Genomic DNA, 21,132 nt, shown 5'->3' with positions numbered 1-21,132 from the left:
AGCATTAAGATCTTTCTCTCAGCTGAGGATGCCTGGATGGGCACCTTCTGCTTTGAGGTCTATCAAAGCTATTTGTAGTTTAGCCAGAGGGGGGACTGTGGGATTGACACCTTCCCAGGGGCTCAGCATGCTGGCCAGGGCCAAGGGGCTGTTTGGTAATTCCTGCTCTCATGCTGATGTAGAAGGCTGGCCCTTGGAAGGGGAGGTTCTCTTAGGTGGCAGCCTTATGTTCTCAAGTGACATTGTTCACTTCCTTCATGTCAAAAGTGACAGCTGCAATCCCAGTCTCAGGTGTGCCACAAAGCTTGGCTGGATTAGTACTGGATTCCTTTGGGTGGTCCAGGAGCAAACAGACATGCTGTACGAATGGAAAGGCTTTCTTCCCATCCTGCAGGTAGAGTGATACAGCCAGCCACTCACTGCCTGAGGCACTACAGGGAGTAAGAGGTTCTAGGTTGGAGATGGTAGTCCAGAACAGGGGATGAGCCATTGCTATAGATCCTGGCCTGAGCGGGACAGGCATTACAGGGAAGATTTCAAAGTGAGAGTCTTCACCTGGGCAGCTAGCAGTGCCCCCAAAGGCTCTGTTCAGACAGTGCAGGGTGGGGTGCTGCCCAACGGGAAGAGTGGCTACTGTTCCGCTTGGCTTGGCTAGGCTAGTGATTTAACACATTTCACTCCTTAACTTCAGCAGTTGCAGCCTGGTAGCTCAACTGCTACACAAAGCAACATCCTTTTCCTCTGTCAAGGATGTAATAGGACAATAAGCAGCTCTAGTTGCAGTGTGAGCATGATGTTGCTTATTATGAAAGATTTTGCTTCAAATCCCTGAAGGATTTTTGTCTGGTTCCTTGCCAGGCAGCCACAATCAGGATCGTTTTGCAGCAGAGGTCAAAGGTCAGAAGGCATGGTCCACTCACAACACCGATTTGGGATGCTATTGATGCATAGATAAGTGAGGTATTGGATTGTTGAATGAATTCTGGCAAAAGGGAAGCTCCTGCAGCAGTTAAAGTGGGAAGGGAGCAGGGTTATAGGAAATAAAACCCAGCCTTCCTTAGGTGCACGGAAGCTGGGTCAGTTAGTGTTTGCAGGGGTGCCGCTGCCTCTGCCTTCAACTGGGAGTAGAAGTGACACAAGATCCACAGAAGCAGCTTCTCCCCAGAGATGTGCAGCCTAGACAAATCCAAGAAGGGTCAGCAATCTCCAGCGTGCTGGGTCTCGAGAGACTAAGACCAAAGCATCTGCTAAGCTCTGCCTAAGTATCTGCCTCTTGATGCATAACCCAACTTTCTGGGATCCACGTGGCACTAGTACTAATACACCTAACCCTGGGGACTGCAGAGCAGAAGACGCTCCTTGGGATGCTGTGACTCCCAGACCTGCTCTTCCCGGCTTTGTGTACTTAGACTCCAGATGTGCGGAACTTGGCAGGGCTGTTGTGACATTGAAATATAAACATCTCCCAGTGCAGTCTGGTGCATGCAGCTGCTTAAAGGGCCAGGAGTGTGAGCCATGGATTTCTCTACTAGAGACCTCATGTCTGAAGCTGGCACCTGGGTTTCCAGGCGTCCGAAGGGGCAGGATTTGCTGATGAGTTAAGCTTTGTCTACACTGCCAATTGAACGACGACAATTTTGTCCTTCAGAGATGCTTAACCCCCTCCCCCCGAAAGCCAAAAGTTTTGCCGCAGCAAGCAGCAGTGTAAACAGCTCGTTGTCAGCAGGAGCGCTCTCCTGTCGACAACAGGAACCCCGCTCAGAGGGCATGGAAGTATTTGATTGGCAAAAGTGCTGACAAACAGCATTTACACTGCGTGACTTTCAGCGACACGGCCTCAGCAAAGCAACTCTAGCTCAGGTTGGGAGAAGTCTCATGTGAGTTAGTCAGTGGCCCTTGTTTTCTGAAGGCAGGGTTTTGTCTGCTGCTTTGGGGAATGATGGAGATCTTGGATACTGCATCAAGAGGTTCAGACATGCAGGAGAAGCTGTTCCTCTCCTCCGTTAGTTAAGACATTGAAAGAGGCCCAAGTTCATGCACCAGCACAGAAATCCTGTCTGGGTGTGAATTTGTGTTGCAAGCCATGTAATCACTGTTCAGCATTACATTCCAGCCAAGGTGTTGGGCTGGTCTGACTGTATGGTCCTTGGATGTGGTCTAGCACCCCATACTGTTCCAGCCGGCTTATGGCTGTTAGAGTGAAGGACTCACTCAAGTTTCTCCAATGAGGGGAAGTAAGCAAGTACAAAAAATTGTCAGCCAAAGTGGATGCCATGGTGCTGCATTTGCCAGCCGCTTCCTAAGGACAGAAAAACAACTCTCCAAAGCCCCACACCCCAGCCAGGCAATCAAATATGCTGCTGGCAAAACAGCTGAGCGGGGTGATGTGGTCTGTCTATTTTGTGGCAGTATGAGGCCACCTTGGATGGGGCTGTGCATGGGAGGGGTTCCTATGGTGACAGACATTCATCCTGGTGGGGCAAGGTAGGTCTTTTGTCCTTTCTTCTTGCATGGGCACCCCTCCAAAAAACTGAAGGATGAACAGAAGAACCAGCCTCCAAAGGCAGAACACTTGGGACATGCCTTGTCATGCCAACTTCATAAATCTCCTTAAACACCACCTGGGTCCCTTCACTACAGTACTATGGGCGGCTGTGCTTGCTGCTGTATATTCTTGTCTCATTGGGTGGGAGCAAGAGATGCAGACTTTCCTGGGAAACCTGAGGGGTTGCTTCTCTCTCTGCCACCTTAGCCCAGTACTTCAGCTGCTTTGATTGCCTAATGACCATAAAAACTTTATCTTAGGCTCTGATGAGGGCTTATATAAGCTGCTGATGTGTGAAATGACTACTGCTGTAACAAAAAACAGCTGGATTCACGGGTGGGGATCCTCCTATTTCCCAATACCATGTGTTAATAGGCAAGTTAGTGGTGTGAAAATGCAGAACTCTATTTTTGGCTGGAAAAGCAGCCTTGCTGCAAAGAAGCATGCACCATCTATGTGCCTGCTCTGCCCCATCTATGAAATGGCTGCAGCAAATCTCTGGCAGAGACCTCATTGTTCTACTATCAGAGCATCCTTCTCCTGGGTTTGATCTCTGACCAGTTTGCTAGTCATCCTCTCCATGGGACTTTTTAAAAATACCCTCTTTCCTGAAGCTTCCTATAGGATACCTTGCATTCTAGGCGTGTATGCTAACATTGGATGTGTCCCTGCCTATCTTAGGTCAAGTGTCCTGTTGTTACAATGTGGTGCAATGGCTATCCTGTTCAGATCCATGTGAGTGCATGCTCCTCATGCTTACCATTAAGCTGCTTTCTAAAGTGCCTGTCACCATACTCGCTGGTTAACTTACATAAATTATGACTTGTAATGACATAGGTACCTGGGGCCACTTAGTTCTCTGTACCAACAGGTGTCTAGTACTGAAGAACACGTTCTAAGCTTTTGGGGTCAAACTAGGTGTCACGGAGTCCCCAGGCGATGCTGTGGAAATGCTCCCTGCGAAGCCAGTCAGGACTCTGGGGAAGTCTCCTTTCTGTGAGCAGCCTGTCTTCAGGACACACAGCTTCTACCTTCCTGGGTCTGACCTCGGAGCATTCAGCATCCTCTGCCCCTCCGTGAGCTTCCCTCAGCAAGTCCGCTCAGGCAGGGCTCCTGGGGAAGCCAGAGGGTCCTGCACCCCAACTTCGCAGACAGACGTGACTCTCAGCCAGCCAGTAAAACAGAGGTTTATTAGATGACAGGAACATGGTCTAAAACAGAGCTTGCAGGTGCAGAGAACGGCACCCCTCAGCTGGGTCCATTTTGGGTGGTAGTGAGCCAGACAACCACATCTGCACTTCACTCCATGTCCCAGCCAGCCCCAAAACTGAAACTCTCTCCAGCCCCTTCTTCTCTGGGCTTTGTCCCTTTCCTGGGCCAGGAGGTCACCTGATCCTTTGTTCTCCAACTCTTTAGCTCTCACCTTGCGGGGGTAGGGCCCAGGCCATCAGTTGCCAGGAAACAGGGTGTTGGCCATTCTCTGTGTCCAGACCCCTGCACACACCTGCCCTCTAGGGCTCTGCAATGATCATACACCCTTATCCCACCCCCTAGATACTTAAGAACTGCATAGGAGAAACTGAGGCACCTCCACGTTATTCAGAGGAAACATTAAGAACAGTCACACTAGGATCTACCTTTGTTAAAAATGGGGCTTTCACCATAAACTGCAGTGGGTCCTGAGGTGATTTTATTGAATTACTGGATCCACAATGTGAATCCTGAAATATGTTTGCAGGAGAAGCAGGTACACCATTGAGCAGTTACAATGTGATAACACTGACCTGTTCAACAGAGATCTGTAAGTCAGTAATAAAAGGGGGGAATGGCTGATCTTGGAATGAGATATGGAACCTTTTACCCTAGTAGGCCAGTTCTAATCCAGCCTAAAATGATAGTGGTCCAAAGCCAGAACCATCTCATGGCTGTTTTGCTAGCCTGTGAGATAAGTTGGTGGTTCGGAGGCTTCCTTGTCACAAAGCCAACGCTGCTGGTAGTAACTGGCCATCATCTTGGCAGACTGTGCAGAAGACTTGGATGGGCTGTGGCGAATGAATGCCCTTCCCAGTCCCCAGAGGTCAGGACTGAGGCAATTGGAGAGTGAGGGCTTATAGTGGAGGTGGTGTCTGTGGACGTTGAAGTGCGTGAATTGTGTGAATTTTTCCTGTGTCACGTGGATCTGTCAACTCCTCTGGAAAGCTGTTACTGGATGGGGGTTTGTAGACTAACAGGAGGCACCAGTGCCTCTGATCTCACAGTCTGGGTTACCCAGAATTCCCTTGGAGGCCAAACAAAAGAAGGTAGCTCTCCCCTCTAACACTGGGCCTGCCAGCGGCATGTGTGAAGAAATCCGCGATGTTGCCCGCTGGAAACTAGCGAGGGCATGACCCTCCCCACCTTGGGGCACCTAGCCAGAGAATTTCTGTAGGGGAGCAGGCCTGCCTCCATATACCCCTTCCCCCTCTCTTCCTGTTTGTGTGGGAGTACAGGGCTGCTCTGGCTGCTGGGCTCCAAGCGCTGCACCAGAAAGGTTGGAAGGGTTTGTTTATAAATTACGGGGAACGTTATTTCAATCCCTCATGAAATGCTGTAAACGTCTCTAAAGGGCAGGTGCTATAGAAATGAGGTCATAGGACTGCTCCCCTTCCCAGCCCCTGGCATTCTGCTGCTAGAGGAGGCTGGCACTGAGCACCCAGTGCCACCACCTCTGTATCTTGGCAAGTATGGAGTTAGTGCAGGAGCAGCAGAGGCTGCACTGGCTCCTGCAAGCTCTAAATACGATTCGTAGTAACCAGCCTTCCCTTCCAACATGGGAATGCACCAGCCCTGTGTTCTGGCATCTGGAAAGCTGCCAGGGCCATGGTTCTGGGGAAAAATACCCAGCTCCTGAATAAGATCATCATAAATCTCAGTCGAACTCATTACTGCCCCAGGAAGCCAAGCCACTAGCTGCACACGGGGCACGGCTCCAGATTCCCAGGCTCAGCACTTTGCTGTCCTTTCCTTCTCGGTGCAGGATGAATGGCTGCTGAGCTCCAGTTTAACCTAGGAGGGCAGCTTCCCCCTTCATTCAATTCCATTCATTAGCACCTCTCCACCGCTCCCTCACTTCCTTTAATTTCCCTCTTGCGTTCACCATTGCGGTGTTACTCTTCCCCCAAGATCCAGGGGCTGGAGCAGGAGTCCTGGAGCATCTTCCCCTCCCCCCATGCCTGCCAGCAGGGCCCATAACAGCAGGGTTTAGGGAGAGCTCTGCTTGTTGCAGGTCTATTCAAAGCACACCAACGCTCACCACCCCGTGGTCTATGGCAACTCCTGGCTCCAGAGCAGGGTGGAGAGTGAATTGGGAAGCAGAATGGGGAACAGCTCCTTCCAGCCTGTTCAGTGGGGCACAGTGAGAGCTGCCTAAAAGAAAAGAGGAGCCCCTTTGCTTTTCCACAGGTGCCAGCTGCTTCTAAAGGCCACTTTGGTTTTTACCCAACAGCTAGGGTATTGGCAAAGGGCCCAATGTGACACCCATGGGCCCTGCCTCAGAACTGCCCTAATAGGAGTTTCTCCAACCCCCTAAGTCATGCCCAAGCCCCCATGATCTGGAGCTGTGGTGATTCCTTGGGCCTGTGAGCAGCGTGGGGCGCTGCAGGGCTGCGTGGGCAGGCAGGAATCGTAAACCTAGCCAGAGCAGCCTTCAAGGCAGGGGCATGCAATTCCTGCAATCTCACTCAGAGGATAACCAGCTGGGCCAGGGCTCTGTGCTGCATCCTGGAGGTAGTGGGAGGCAGATGTTGCTCCTTAGACTTGGCTTAGGCCACGTAAACCAAGCAAGGAGCTGACCTGCCGCTTACAGCTTTCAAAGGCAGGGAAATCCAGATCTGGCACTAGAGTTAACCCAGATGCGGAGTCCTCTCCTCCCCCATGCACACATGTTCAAAGAGATCCTCACAGCTCCACTGCCAAGCACTTAGGCCATCAATCTCCTGGGCCAGACCCTCAGCACCAAGGGGAAGAGCTCCTCCTCTCCAGCTCCCATGGGCTGCCTGCTTTCTCAATCAACTATATTTGCGTTCTTTGAATGTCAGAGCCCTCTTCCTGCAACTGGTGGGTGTAAGACCTGCCTACACCACCATGCGGCTGGGCTGAGCTCAGCTTCCAGCTCAGCTGGGGGCAAACTTTCTTTTGGTTTGCTAGAGCTGTTGCCTGTGGATGCCACCGAAAGCCTGGGGCAAGGTGGAACTGCAGCGATGCGCACACAGTGAGTCATCTGAAGGGGTGTCTGGTCACATCCTGTTGCACACACAAAGGGAAGGGCTTGAGTGCCTGAGGGCCATCCCATCCTGCACCGTACCTCCATCGGCAATCCAGCCTCCCCATGCAGTGCTGAGGCCGGACCCTGACACTCCTGTGTAACTCTGAACTGCTGTACCAGGTGACAGCAGCTCCAGCCACCTCGCTCCTCTGGGCTGAACTGCGTCTCTGGGGATGAGATGGGATGGGACCCGATGCACCAACCCAGGACTCACTGCAAAGTCCGTTATTGACTCTCGAGGGCTTTCCTTACCCTGCCTCTCCCCCTGCGGCCATCATTTTGGGATGAGTGCAGTCAACCCCAGAGGAAGGGCAAGCTGGCATCACGCCTCTGTACTCCCAGGCTCCAGAGGGGGCCATAACCCACTGCCCTCAGGCCTAAGACCCACCTGAGCCTGTGTGACAGAAATGGATTCCTGGGGCACTGATCCAGGCTCTATCTCCCTCGTGTATGTGTGTGTGGTGATGGGAGCAACCTGGAACGGCTCTGGGTTACTTTGAGACATAAGACACTAGTGCAGGGGTCGGCAATCTTTCAGAAGTGGTGTGCCGAGTGTTCATTTATTCACTCTAATTTAAGGTTTTGCATGCCAGTGATACATTTTAACATTTTTAGAAGGTCTCTTTCTATAAGTCTATAATACATAACTATTGTTGTATGTAAAATAAATAAGGTTTCAAAAATGTTTAAGAAGCTTCATTTAAAATTAAATTTAAAATGCAGAGTCCCCCCGGACCGGTGCCCAGGACCCGGGCAGTGTGAGTGCCACTGAAAATCAGCTCGCGTGCCGCCTTTGGCATGCATGCCATAGCTTGCCTACCCCTGCACTAGTGGAAGGTAAGGTGGTGGTTGTCATCACTTCTCTGAGGGGCCCTGCCTGGGCTAGCCAGGAGGTAGCAGGCCTTCTTCTGGCTATTGGCCTAAACAGCTGCCCTTATTCCTGCCTACAGCTGAGCTGTGGCCTGGGGAGGGGGCAGCGTGTCTCACTCACACCCCCATGCTCATGGCTCAGGGTCCTGCAGGGGTGCGCTAAGTGGCTGTGTCCTGAGGTTTGCTACCAGTGGGCTGGGTTGTACAGCAGGAGTGGCTATCAGGCTACGTAGGTCTAGAAGGAATGCAGCTCTTGGGACGGCATTGTCAGAGCCGGCTCCCTGGCCCAGCTGCTGAATTGGACACCGGCCCCTGCCTCAGCCAGGACGCGTGTTGAGTCACGCTCTGCAGATACGAAGCTGCAGCCTACACAAGTCTGAATGAATGAGCGGTTGCAGCTGGATTCATTCATGTTTTCCTGGCTGCAGGGGCCGCAGAGAACTCCTCTCCCTTATGCTCCTCCTGCCTGTTTCCTTGCAGCCCCTCTGTGCTGTCCTTGTTGGGAGAGCTCTTGCGTGAGAGCCACACAGGTCCAGTCTTGGAATGAGATGACACACCAGATACACAGCTGTTGCTGAGGGGCTAGTGGGTTAATCCTGATCACAGCTGCCACCAGCTGAGATGGGTGCTTACAAGCCATGTCCCATATGTAAAAGGCTGCACCCACAAAGGCCAGAAACCTTATTTCCAGTCTGCGTTTGGCTTTCTGTGCAATGAGTTTGGGGCGCGGGGGCTCAGCCTAACTCTTGGGGCTGTTTGTTTGCATCCGTAAAGCCTGGCCCAATTGCAGAGCATTGCAGGTCTCTGCACAAGGGGAGCTCTGGGAGTGGAACAGCAGCAGGACCGAGGGGCATCGACCGAGGTATGGGGGACCTAGAATAGTGGTGGTGCAACAGGCCAGGAGCAAGGGGCGCCAGCAGAGCTGTGTGCTGTGCCTGACTCCAGCTAGCTCTGTCACTCCCTCATTTTTATAAGCACTAACATTTGCCCAAGAACTTAACCCCCTTGCTGCCCCATAAGATCCCAAACAACCCACCACAGCAGCTCAGCTGACTTAATGGCCATACTGGCCAAGACGCCTGTCCCTCCTTGCTCACCCCACTCACAGTCAGTTCCCAATCTCTTGGTTTCCTGCACCTCATTTCCCTGCATGGCAGCAAGTGAGGTACAAGGACTAGCACAGAGCCGTTCATCCTGCACTAAACATGCCTGTGCCCTGGGACAGGAGCCAGCGACTTGGCACCCTATGCTGCCTATAAAACAGGTCCACGGAGTATGCTTGCCTCGAGAGACAGGGTTTGTCTGTTCAGCTTTAATTCAAGCAGTGCCAAAGTGCCCTCAAGGCTGCTAATTAAGCTGCCTTTTAGAGGCAAGAGTTTCCCTTTTATGGTCTGATAAGTACTGTTAGTCATATTTATCTGGGCCAGCCAAGCCCACTGCACCTTCCCTGCAGAGCTGCCGTGGGTCTGACCCACCTGGTGAGCCGCCCCGTCTGGTACAGAACGTATCCCTCTTGCAGCACATCAGTAATTAAGAGGCAGAGCTGTGCAGTTTCTAACCTGTGCGTCTCTGGACAGGGCCTGAGTGCGCAGATCCAGCAGCAACAGAGGCTAGTTAGGTACCTAGGTACGTGCTGCTAAGCAAAGGGGATCAGTCGCTCTTCTGCCCAAGGGCTTGTGAGGCAGGATTTTCAGTGGATGCTCGATAGCCTGGGCAGCTGTTCAGACAACCTCTGTCAACGTACCCTTACTCCCTGCTCTTGCAGATGGGGTGTTAGCGTTGCTGCCGAAGGCCTGAACACCCCAGTGAAACGCTGGCCCTTCCAGTCCTGGGGCATGGATCCCTCTCAGTGCACAGCAACCCCCCGCCGCTCCCTAGGGTGGGGGACACTTTTCTAATCTGTCTTAGGGTAGTGGCGGGAGGTGCTGCATGACCTCCGCATGGCCACTTTGCCTGGCTACCTTGTTGAAGGAGCTGAATGGCTCAGAGGAATCCCCTCGTGTTTCTGTTCCCCGTCTGCAGTGGCCCATCAGTGAGGCTGTCTGGCAGCTCGTGTGAAAGGAGTGGGTGGATCAGTCCAGAATGGGCATTGGGCAGGTGTCCATATCCCAGCCCTGGCACAGTGGGCCCCCTTGTAGGCACCCTCAGCTGAGTGACAAAGGATTGAAAGAGGCGTGGAGAGGACTGCTGCTTCCCTCTCCAGGACAGGGCTGAGCCCATATTGGCGTGGCGCAGCACGGAGTGGAGATTGCCGTGCTGCTGGATCTGCTCTGAGGCTACGGCGGCTGCAGTGCTGTCTTTCACAGCACTGCTGCCCCCCAGCCCCACTCAGGGAGTGCTGTGCTTTGGGGTCCTTAGCCTGGTGGAAAGCAGACAAAGGCTGTGCTTGTTACACTGTGCGTATCAGAGGGGTAGCCAAGCCCTGCGGTTATCCCCCCACTCTGCTCTCCCTTCTCCCCACCAGCCTTTCTCTAGCTGCTTTGTCGAGCCAGACGCTTTCCACAGGAACAGCTGCTGAAAACAAAACAGCGCGTGCACCGGGGTGCTCGTCCTGCCGAGGTGGTGCAGGGGCGCGGGCCGGGGGAGGAGAGTTTTCCTGAACGCTTTGTTGATATGGCAGATTCCTCTGGGATGAGCCTCACACTGCTCAACTGCGTGGGTGGTCCCTGCCCGTCTAGTTGGAAGATGGACTGAGGGGAGGCCTGGCACGACTGCAGCATGGCCCACTGTCCCCAGGGGAGTTACAGCCGGCACTGGTACTCCCCATGTCCCTGGCTCTTGGGCTGCCTTTCCTCGCTGCCTGCTGCAGGACCCCCCCAACCCGCCTTCCCTCGCTGTCTGCATTCGCACGCTGTGCTGCACTGCAAAGCTGGTCCCTCCTCTCAGGCCTGGGGAGCGAGGGAGCTGGCTGCCCAGGGAGCCTCTCCTCTCCTCAGGGGCTGGTGTGTCAGGCAGTTCCTGGCAGGGAGCCCAGAGTATGAACCCAAACTGGTTACAGCAGCACCAGTGAGCTCTGCTCGGCCTGGCTCCTTGAGTGAAAGCCCTGGCCTCTCCAGCTGGCTCCTGAGATGCCTGCACCTCGCTCCTCTGCCCTGAATCTGGCCCATGAGGTTACCAGAGCAGGGTCTGTGCTATGCTTGCGCTCAGCAGAGGGTAGAAAGGCAGAGCTCTCCTGGGGAGCTCTCCTGCATGGAATTGGCCCTGAGCAGCAAACAGGCCCCTCCACACCAACCTGCCTCGTCCGCACAGCCACACATGTGCACACTCACACACTGTTCAGTGCATGTGCACTGCCCCACGTACTAACCCCCCCACGGGGGAGGGGTGTTGCGCACGGACCCATGCGCACGTCCACAAACAAGCACAAGAACCAAAGTCACGTGCATTTGCACAGAAGAGCACTGCCCCACGTGTGCGCTCCAACCCAGCTGTGCTCTGAATCCGGGCTGAGGAGGGGCCAGTCTCCAGACCCCGCTGTTGCAGTGAAAGGGCGCAGCCTGCTTGGCAGAAACAGAGCGGTGCCAGGCCTGGATGTTTCCAGTGAAGATGGCTCGTTACCTAGGAGACCCAAATATCTGCCTGAGAACAGCCCCCAGCTCCCCGTGCTGTGCTGGCTGCAGACAGACCAGGACGGAGGAAGGAGCATTTCCAGGCTCAAGGGAGGGAGAAGGGAGGCTCCCGACAAGGGAGAGGGAGGCCTGGCAGCACCCAGCACACATACGTGAGTCCACCCTCCGTTCCCTCCCCCCACATGCTCTGAGGGGCTGGCAAGCTCTGGCCACAGGACTGGGGTGAGGTTCACAGCCGGGGCAGGAGAGGGTACTGGCTGCTGGAGCCTGCTAAATGGGAGGAGCCCAGAGCCAGACACAAACCCTGCCTTGCAGGGGCAGTTAGTGGGGTTGTCACTGTTGGATCCTTTGGAATGGAGTTTTGGGAAGCGCCTGCCCAAACAATCCCTGTTTCTATTCTTGCTCTGCCAGGCCTTTGCCAAGCACTGGCTCCTCTCCCCCTTGCTGGCTGGCAGAGCTTCTGAGAGATCTGAACAACGGCAGAGAGCAGCCCAGCTGTTCTGAGCTGGGACCCCAGCCTCAAGCACTTGCCAGGTCCTCGATACTGACTCACTCAAGATCTGTCACCTGGCAGGGGGAGGATGTGTGCTCTGCCTGGGGGGAGGGGAACCCTCATTTGCATGCCCCCTCTCTGTCTCCCATGATTCAGCAGCTGCAGTCAGTGATGGATTGTGTCTGCCCACCCAGCTGGCAAAGGGTCAGAATTTCCCAGGGGCACGCTGGCCGCAGCTTGCAGCACCCATACGGTGCCGTCGCCTGAGTTCGTGCCCCGCGTGCTGATTCCTGGCAGTGGGTAGGGCTCGGACGACTCCTGCAGCAGCATTTCTCTTATTATTGTTCCTTTCTAGTGCCCGCCACAGTGTAAGCGCTTGCAGCGGGAACCTAGTAGCTAATGCTGAAATCAGCCGGTGCTCCTGGCAGCCCCAGGTTTGCTGACCTCAAACAGCAGTTCATGTGCCCTGGGAAATGTCGGCTCCCAAAGAGCCTGGTTTTCACTTTGCTTCTCCATCTGACCTGTAGCTACCCACCCTCACTGTTGGGGCAACCCTCTGGGCTGCACTGCCTGGCACCCGGTTTAGGCAGAGTGGGTGTAAAGCATGGCCAGATCAGCGTGGCAGCATCCAGCCTGCACTCTGCACAGGTGGGAACGACTCCAGCGGCTGTACAGCAGTGGAACCAGGCCCACGATTCCAGGTCATGGCTCCCATTTCCATAATGACAGGCAGTGATGGATCCAGGCCTGAAGTACCCTCCGATGCACAGAAGCAGCCCTCTAACTATTGCCATCAGTACTGTCCCTCCTGCTACTCTTCCCCCCCCAGACAGCAGGGCTGGGGCCCTGCATCTTCGGCCAAACCAGTCCCACATTGAACTTGAGCTGGCTTGTCTGACTGAGGTTGGGCTAGGCTCCTCAGCCTTGTTTGATAGCTCTCAGTACTGAGCACGGTAAACATCTTCTGGGGGGGAGGAGGAGCCTGGGCAGTGAGGCCTGTAGGAGGTTCTTTAGGTGGCCAGGGAGAAGCTGGTCTGGAGCCATAAGTCAATGTTTTGCCTGTCTGGGATGTCAGTTTGGCTGCCTCTGGAACTCCAGACTCAAGAGTTTATGAGAAGAAAAGCTGCTTTGCCATAGCTTCTGGGCCCCTGGGAAGTGTGGGCTGGTGAGGGTGTCACGGAGTCCCTGGGCGATGCTCTGGAACTGCTCCCCATGAAGCCAGTCAGGACTCTGGGGCAGTCGCCTTTCTGTGAGCAGCCTGTCTTTAGGACACGCAGCTCACACAGCTTCCACCTTCCTGGGTCTGACCTCGGAGCATTCAGCATCCTCTGCCCCTCCGTGCGCTTTCCCCCAGCGAGTCCACACAGGTGGGGCTCCTGGGGAAGCCAGAGGGTCCTGCCCCCCAACTTCGCAGTCAGATGTGACTCTCAGCCAGCCAGTAAAACAGAAGGTTTATTAGACGACAGGAACATGGTCTAACACAGAGCTTGTAGGTGCAGAGAACAGGACCCCTCAGCTGGGTCCATTCTGGGGGGCAGTGAGCCAGACAACCACGTCTGCCCTTCACTCCATGTCCCAGCCAGCCCCAAACTGAAAACCCCCTCCAGCCCCTCCTCCTCTGGGCTTTGTTCCTTTCCCGGGCCAGGAGGTCACCTGATTCCTTTGTTCTCCAACCCTTCAGCTCTCACCTTGCAGGGGGGGAAGGGCCCAGGCCATCAGTTGCCAGGAAACAGGGAGTTGGCCATTCTCTGTGTCCAGGCCCCTGCACACACCTGCCCTCTAGGGCTCTGCAATGATCATACACCCTTACCCCACCCCCTAGATACTTAAGAACTGCCTAGGGGAAACTGAGGCACCCCCACACTATTCAGAGGAAACATTAAGAACAGTCCCACTTCGTCACATCTCTCCCCCCTTCGAGATCGAACTGAGCGGGGTCACTTTAGCCGGTGACCTGGGGAAGTTCGAAGCCACCAACGTTCCCATGGATGCCCCAGCATCTCTCCCATTCCTTGGTAGGAGTTACACCAGGCCCTTCCAGTTTCACGCCCTCCCTTAGGTCAGGGGTGGTCGATAGCACTCGCAGGCCGCATGTGGGAAGGTTTATGCAGCCCATGCCCTTTGGCCACCCCAAGAATGTCTCCCCATTGACCATCACCTTCTGCTCCCACTGGAGGTCCGGGGGGCCTGGCCCCAGGAAACTCCACACAGACATATAGGTTGGGGTCAGGAGTTGGAGCCTGTCCACATCCCCACCCATCTGGCTGACGGAGTCTATGGCCTTGGGACCCAGCAAGGGAGCTAGACACCGGGGCTTTTCCGCAGGGTCCCCTTGGTTCAAATCGCCAGCCTGCTCAAAGGCAGTGAGGTGGGCATCCATACCCCCCCCCCCTTAACCAGGGGCAGCAATTTAGTCTCGAGGTTCCCTGCGGAACTGGCACCCCGGGGTCTATCCCCACTCACCCCGGGGAGGTCCCCTAGGCCTCTCCGCCCCACCACCGCCAGTTCATGCTGCTGCTGCTTCTGCAGCTCTTTCTCGGGCTCTCGCTGTCTCCCACGGTCCTCTTGCTCTCTCAGACTCAGCTCCAATCCCGTCCGTCTTGATCCCCCGATGGGGAACCCGATCGTGAAGACCCTCGTCTGGTCGGGGACAGGAGTCTTGGCGATGCCTGGCTCCCGCTTCAGCTGCTCCCAGATCCTGCTATAGCCCCAGTTGGGGTCAGGAATCTGTTCCTTAGAGCGGTCATCCTCCTCCAGCTGCACGATTAACTCTGCTTTGGTGCACTTTCCAACGCTCAACCCTCTCTTTTTGCACAGGGTTACAATGTCCTTCTTAAGGAGACGGTGACAGGCCATCACTCCGCTCCTCCCAAGTTGTTGTGGACTCACAGGCCCGTGTGTTCTCAGCTCCCCACGGTTTCCAGGGAGAACCCCTAGTGTGCCAGCCCTTCTCGAGGTCACCACCTCTTTGCCAGGGTCGAGCTGCAGACTCCTCCGCCCCTTGGACTGCTTGCTGCAATCCCCAGGGGAACCCTGCTACTGCACAGTCCTTCTCGCTGGTCACACACTCCCAGGGGTTAACCGCCCCCCGAAACCGCTCCTCTCTGAGCCTTCAGCAGGCCTAGTCCTCGGCAATCCCCCTTCGTGTTACTGCTCCCCAGTCACTTACTGCAGGAAGCGCCATCCACGGGGTGCAGTACATCCCACCGCTGCCACCAGTTGTCACGGAGTCCCTGGGCGATGCTCTGGAACTGCTCCCCATGAAGCCAGTCAGGACTCTGGGGCAGTCGCCTTTCTGTGAGCAGCCTGTCTTTAGGACACGCAGCTCACACAGCTTCCACCTTCCTGGGTCTGACCTCGGAGCATTCAGCATCCTCTGCCCCTCCGTGCGCTTTCCCCCAGCGAGTCCACACAGGTGGGGCTCCTGGGGAAGCCAGAGGGTCCTGCCCCCCAACTTCGCAGTCAGATGTGACTCTCAGCCAGCCAGTAAAACAGAAGGTTTATTAGACGACAGGAACATGGTCTAACACAGAGCTTGTAGGTGCAGAGAACAGGACCCCTCAGCTGGGTCCATTCTGGGGGGCAGTGAGCCAGACAACCACGTCTGCCCTTCACTCCATGTCCCAGCCAGCCCCAAACTGAAAAACCCCTCCAGCCCCTCCTCCTCTGGGCTTTGTTCCTTTCCCGGGCCAGGAGGTCACCTGATTCCTTTGTTCTCCAACCCTTCAGCTCTCACCTTGCAGGGGGGGAAGGGCCCAGGCCATCAGTTGCCAGGAAACAGGGAGTTGGCCATTCTCTGTGTCCAGGCCCCTGCACACACCTGCCCTCTAGGGCTCTGCAATGATCATACACCCTTACCCCACCCCCTAGATACTTAAGAACTGCCTAGGGGAAACTGAGGCACCCCCACACTATTCAGAGGAAACATTAAGAACAGTCCCACTTCGTCACAGAGGGCTTGTCCAAGAGCCCCTGGGGGGCTGGGCCTGCCAGGAAATGGCCAAGTGGGCTTAAAATTCCTCCAGCCCTGAATGGTGCACTGAGCCCTCTTACCCCACACGGGCCCCAGACACAGAAATGCATCAGCAGAACACCAGCCTTGATTCTCAGAGGGAGAGAGCGGCTCCTAGCATGTTGCATTGACTTGGTTAGTAGCTGTAATAGACCAGACAGGCTTCTTGGGAGAAGATGAGTGGGAAAATGCCAGTTCAGACCCCCAGATGCTTGGCAACAGGCTGCTGACAGTGCCAGGTGTGTCACTTCCAATGAGCGGCATGCCATGTGCTAGAATGCACCCTCTGTGGCTGCTTCCTGGCAGTAGCCTCTATTGTGTTGTGGGATATCTCTTTCCTTGGCTTAGATGCATTCATGGCCGGAGAGGAGATTACCTGTGCTCCAGCTGGGCTGAGGCACGCTGCTGGGGAGTGACACACAGCAGCCATGCGGTCTCCCTACCATGCTTCAGGGGTAGGAGAGTGTTCTGCATGCAGAGCACTTGGCTCAGCTGGCAGTTCTTAGCGTGGGAGCTTTAACAGTGGGGCAGGGAAGAGCTATGACCCTGAGGCTGATTGCAGGCCCTTTGCTTTGTCCCACAGCCAAGTGCAAGGAGAGACCCTTAGGGATGTCTAGGAGATTCTCCCCTTCCCACTGGGCGGAGCTCCGAGCCCTTGGGCCCACAGCCTGTGCCCTCACTGCCAGGCCCTGGACACATGACTGCATTCTCTTGCTCTCCCCGAATGTACTGCAGGCTGCCTTGGGGAGCAGCCGGTTTGTGAAGACAGGCTCTTTTCTGGAGTGGCTCCCCCCATTCTAAGCTGGTTCCAGCTGGAGTGAATCCTTCATTCTGGGAGAGTGACTCTTCTGCCGGGCCTGCTCTCAGCAGAGCAAGCGGGTGAGGTAGCCCTGCTGGGGGAGCTCCAGGGGCTGGGCAGTGCTCTGGAGACATTCCTGGAGCATGTCCCAACGAGCCCCTGAGGCAAAGCACAGATTCTGCAGCTCCCTTCTCTGGCCATCTCTGTCCTGGCCCTGCGGCTCGCCCCACTTCCTCTGCTCACTGACCTTAGACGAGGTCACTTTGTTTCCCCTCTAATAGACTCTGCGGCCAAGTTGCATCTAAGCCCCAGCCAGGAAGATGTGAGATGCCGTGTCAGAGCAGGTCACTGGCCCATCAGCCTGGTCTCCTGCCGGAGCCAATACCATCTGCTTCAGAGCATCAGAGAGAGCAGGGAATAGCCTCCCTATTGGATTTGCCCACCTGCCCCAGGGTCTCTAATGTCCCTGCCGGAGCACTGAAACACTTCCCCTTTCCTCCACAGCCTCCCCATTATGGTCACCATCCTTCTGGAACAGACAGAGGAGATAAGGTTCAGGGGCTGCCCATCCCCTGCTCTGGAGAAGCTGCAGTGCTGGGAAATGCCCTGCCGTGTACCAGGCAATGCTGGAGCTGCCCACCCAGGAGCTCAAGGAGTCCAGGACCCTCCTGTGCTAGGGCTGGGGTTCCTGGATCCCTGGCACTGCCCCCACGCCTGCAAATCTGGCATGCAGGGCAGCTCCAGGCCCCTTTGTCTCAGGTGTGCAGTGTCACAGTGTGTTGGGGACAGCCGGAAGGGCGGGCAGGCAGGGAGAGCACCATGGGGGCTCCCTGCTTTGTTCTGTCCCACAGCATTACTGCCATCAGGGGCACCCTAGTGATGGGAGGGGAAAGGAGGCACCTCCCCCTGTACTCACACTCCCCACAGCTGTGACCGCTGGTCTCTACCCTCACTGCAGCTGTCCAGCTGGGGGAAGGGATCTCAAGGTAATAGAGCACATGGCTCTGGGGGCTGAGTAAGGGCTCTCTGGGTATCATAACAGAGCTGCAGCATGGGGCTGGGCACTGGCTCAGAGCTTCCAGGGGCTTGTTTCCCATTCAGCCCATACCATTCAGGCCATAGTTTCCCAGGTGCTGAGGAGCCCAGAGCTATTTCTGTGGCTGCTCTTGGTTCCTCCCATACGCAGTGTCAGCCATTGGCAAGGCTTGGAGCCTTGCTGGGGGTTAACGAGGCCGTTCCCCGCCTGGGGCTCGGCAGCTGTGTCTGCGTTTGCCCAGCAGTGGGGATCCCAAGCCGAGGGCTGCCCTGGCGCAGCATCCGTACATGATCTCCACTGCCTGGCGTGAGTCACTGTCTGCTCTGGGCCTCCCTCATACCAGCCTTGGTGAGTCTCCTGGAATCAGTGCAAGCCCCGAGGGGGACGGCTGCCTGGCAAGGGGCTAGCTGCCTTCCTGCCTGGCGCAGGCTTGGCGTGCAGCTGCTGGCTGTGCCAAGCTGCAGCGGGGGGGAGCTGGACTACAGGCAGCTGGGGGCTGGGGCTGGGGAGAGCTCCATGGTGGTGAGGCAAAGAGGAGCCCTGGGGGCTGGACAGAAAGTGTGTTTGTAGTACTAGTGCCCAGGCCAGGGCCAGGGCCAGGGCCAGGGAAAGGGAAATGAAGAGCACAGGGGAACTCTGGGCTGCAGGTGAGAGCCCAAAGTATTAATACCACTCACCAGCTCAGCTCGCACTAAGCCAGTGTCTCCTGAGGTGACCCTGCCTCCCCTCCTCTGAGCCAGCAGTAGGAGGGCAAGGACCAAGGATGCCGTTACATTCACTGGCAAGGATTCATCTCCACCAGCCTGGCCTTGGCCCTGGCCCCAACTGCCCCCAGCTAGGCCTGGGCCGCCATTGTTCTGGGTGCTGTACACACAGGGCACCTCGCCTGGACAGCCCTCTGGCTGTGGAGGTGGAAGGTGACCAATCTACCCACTGCGCTCCCCCACCTGGAGACAGATGTTCTCACTGTGAAGATCACAGCTCAGCTCAGGCATGGCTGGGGCGAGCAGGAGGCCGGGGCTCAGCATTGCTGCTGTCCCTTCCCTCTCACTGAACAGATGCCATTATTGCCGCTTGTTGCTGTAGGGCCAGCATCTTTGCATCCTGCCAGTCTGCACCTCCGAGTCCCACCAGCCAGCGCCAAGAGGCTCCCTCCTTTCCCCCACGGACAGCTAGGCCTGAGATGCAGAAACGTGTGACAGGCACTCTCTCTCTCTTGTGCTCTGGGTGCAGAGGGAAAACTTGGATTGGTTTCAGTGAGGGCAGAGATCAGCCAGTGCTGTGCGCTTTAGAAAGTCCCCGTTTCTCACAAGGGAGCCCTCTGGTACAGGCCATAAGGACTCTCCTTCATGGCTCCTCTTCTCTAGGTGGGTTGTTTAGTCTCCTGAGAGAGGCAGGGCACTGTGTGACCTGTAGTGGGAATGTGGTCAGCTCTATGCTTTGGGGGTGAGGGGATCTGAGCTGACTGTTGTCTGCCTGTCTGAAATAAGGGCAAAGTTTTGCTGCAGGCTGGATATGAGGAAGGAGCAAAGGACCCTTGTTTTGAGGCCAGACCAAACCCATGTCCTGCTATTGTCCCCACTATAGCTCTAAGCAAGCTCCCACTTCCCCGCTGGGAACCATTCCGCTGTAGGTCACTAGCCACCTTCCCTGTAGAAAATTGGGCCTCTTGCCTGATTTTGCTCAATCCTTGGTGGGAGGGGGAGGGTCTTTTCTCTGAAGGGTGAGTGGGTGGGAAGGTTGGCTGCTGCTACTGCAGGAAGAATGTGCTGGAAAGCTTGGGCATGACTGCACACGACCTCTGGTGCTGTTTGTAAAGGCCAGTGTTAGGGAAATTGCATGGAGTTAACCCCGTAGGCTTTGTTCTGTGCATTTGTAAGCACACTAAGGGCAGTGTGGGGACGTGTTTGTCCTGGAATTATCCTCCCCGGCATTTCAACCAGGAGTCCTCTACCCTTATGGAGAGGTGGGGGAAAATGGAGCTTGTCCCTCTGTCCTCTTCCGTGCTGTCCTCTCCAGTGTCCCCAGGGCAGGGAGCAGTCCCCTGACCTTCAAGAGCACTGGTGGAGAGACCTGCAGGAATTGCGCCGGATTTGTCTTATCAGTGTGCATGTGCCTGATGGACACATGTGATTGATGTCATTGCACACACAGTCGCAGAAATTATAACTAGTTATGTCTCAATGGCCATTTATAGATGTAATTACTAGGGCTGTAGGCCCGATTTCCAAAACCAGGTGTGCAATAATGTGCCCAAATAAGATAACTGTGTGTACAAATGGGCCTAATTAACCAGCTGTAAGTGCAAGGGCATGATCTGCATGTGCAGTTATGGTAATTGCTCATGCATATTGGGGGCAGACATTTGACAATCTGGCCCGTTACCACCAGTTCTGTGGAGCAGATACACAGACCATCATTGAGACTTTAATGACTGTGTTACAGACAGGTGGGAAGGCAGCAGACCTGCCAGGCAGAAAGTAACTGGTAGGTAGTTATTTTTTAGTACCTGTTTGGTTGCTGCTGGATTTTCCTACCTAGCTTTGGCTCCTAGGCTGGGGAGACTGTTAACAGAGAAGGGGAGTAGCTGAAATTGACACGCACAGCCTGTTCGCAGCTGTGGGTAAAGCTGGTAATGTGTCTAATTCACAACAGGGTTGGCAAGACCCCCAGCCTTACTGGTCCTGGGGAGCCACCACTGCCTACCCTCTTCTCTGCGGCAGGAGGGAGAGATCCCATCAGCAGCTTGAATATGGTAGGGGTCCCTGCCTGCTGCTGCGCTGCAAACTGGGGCAGGTTGGAACCAGACGAGCTGGGGGTGGTGGAGGGTGAGGCCTGTGGATTCTAAGCAGGGGTGCAATTAGGTGAGCAGCCCCTACAGAAAGGGAAGTGGTGTCTCTGCTCCCTTTAATTTTCTCGCCTTGCTCCTCGCTCTGCAGTAATTACCACTGCAGAAGCTTTCTGGCACCAATGTAAGCTGAGCTGTGAGCCCCTTTCCACCCGGCATACTCTGTGCACCCTCCTCCTCCCTATGTCCCACTCTGGCAGTGTAGCGCCTTCCTGTCATTGCTTGTGTGAGAGAATTAGTGTCCCTGCCCCGAGGTGCTCCCGCATAGTTCCCAGCTTAGCCCAGAGCAACTGCAGCCTGCACAGCCTTGCTTGGAGGGTGCAACATGGCTCAGCTGAGCCCACTCCCAGCCAGGAAGCCTTAACCCTGGCCTACAAGGTGCTGTCTGAAACCTCCCTTCCCCAAGGCTCTGGGCCCACAGGAACAGCATGGAAACCAGTCCAGTCCACTCAGTGAGCGTGGCCAGCCCAGTATCCCCGCCCTTACCTCACGCCCATGACTGCAGTAACCAAGGGTCTGAGTGTACGGCCTTAGGCCAAGACCCGCATATGCAGTGCCCAGGGCGTGCCAGGTGCTGCCCTGGCATAGGCACCTGCATGGCTCGATTCTGTCTGCTAGTCCACTGGTGGTTGGGGGACTCGAGGGATTGCAGTGGGG

At 55.5% G+C, this 21,132-nt stretch overlaps 1 protein-coding gene across 1 annotated transcript in view; it reads left to right on the top strand.

The window, feature by feature from the left end:
- The first annotated feature begins 11,275 nt into the window (after positions 1-11,275).
- COL7A1 (collagen type VII alpha 1 chain) overlaps positions 11,276-21,132 on the top strand; it is a 132,839-nt gene continuing 122,982 nt past the window's right edge. The window contains exon 1 of the mRNA XM_075130311.1: positions 11,276-11,439. The gene's annotated coding sequence lies outside the window, so the exon portion shown is untranslated. The remainder of the gene's footprint in view (positions 11,440-21,132) is intronic.

This window comes from Caretta caretta, chromosome 7 (assembly GCF_965140235.1).
Source record: "Caretta caretta isolate rCarCar2 chromosome 7, rCarCar1.hap1, whole genome shotgun sequence".
Lineage (NCBI taxonomy): Eukaryota > Metazoa > Chordata > Testudines > Cheloniidae > Caretta > Caretta caretta.
This window is presented reverse-complemented; position numbering and strand designations above follow the sequence as displayed.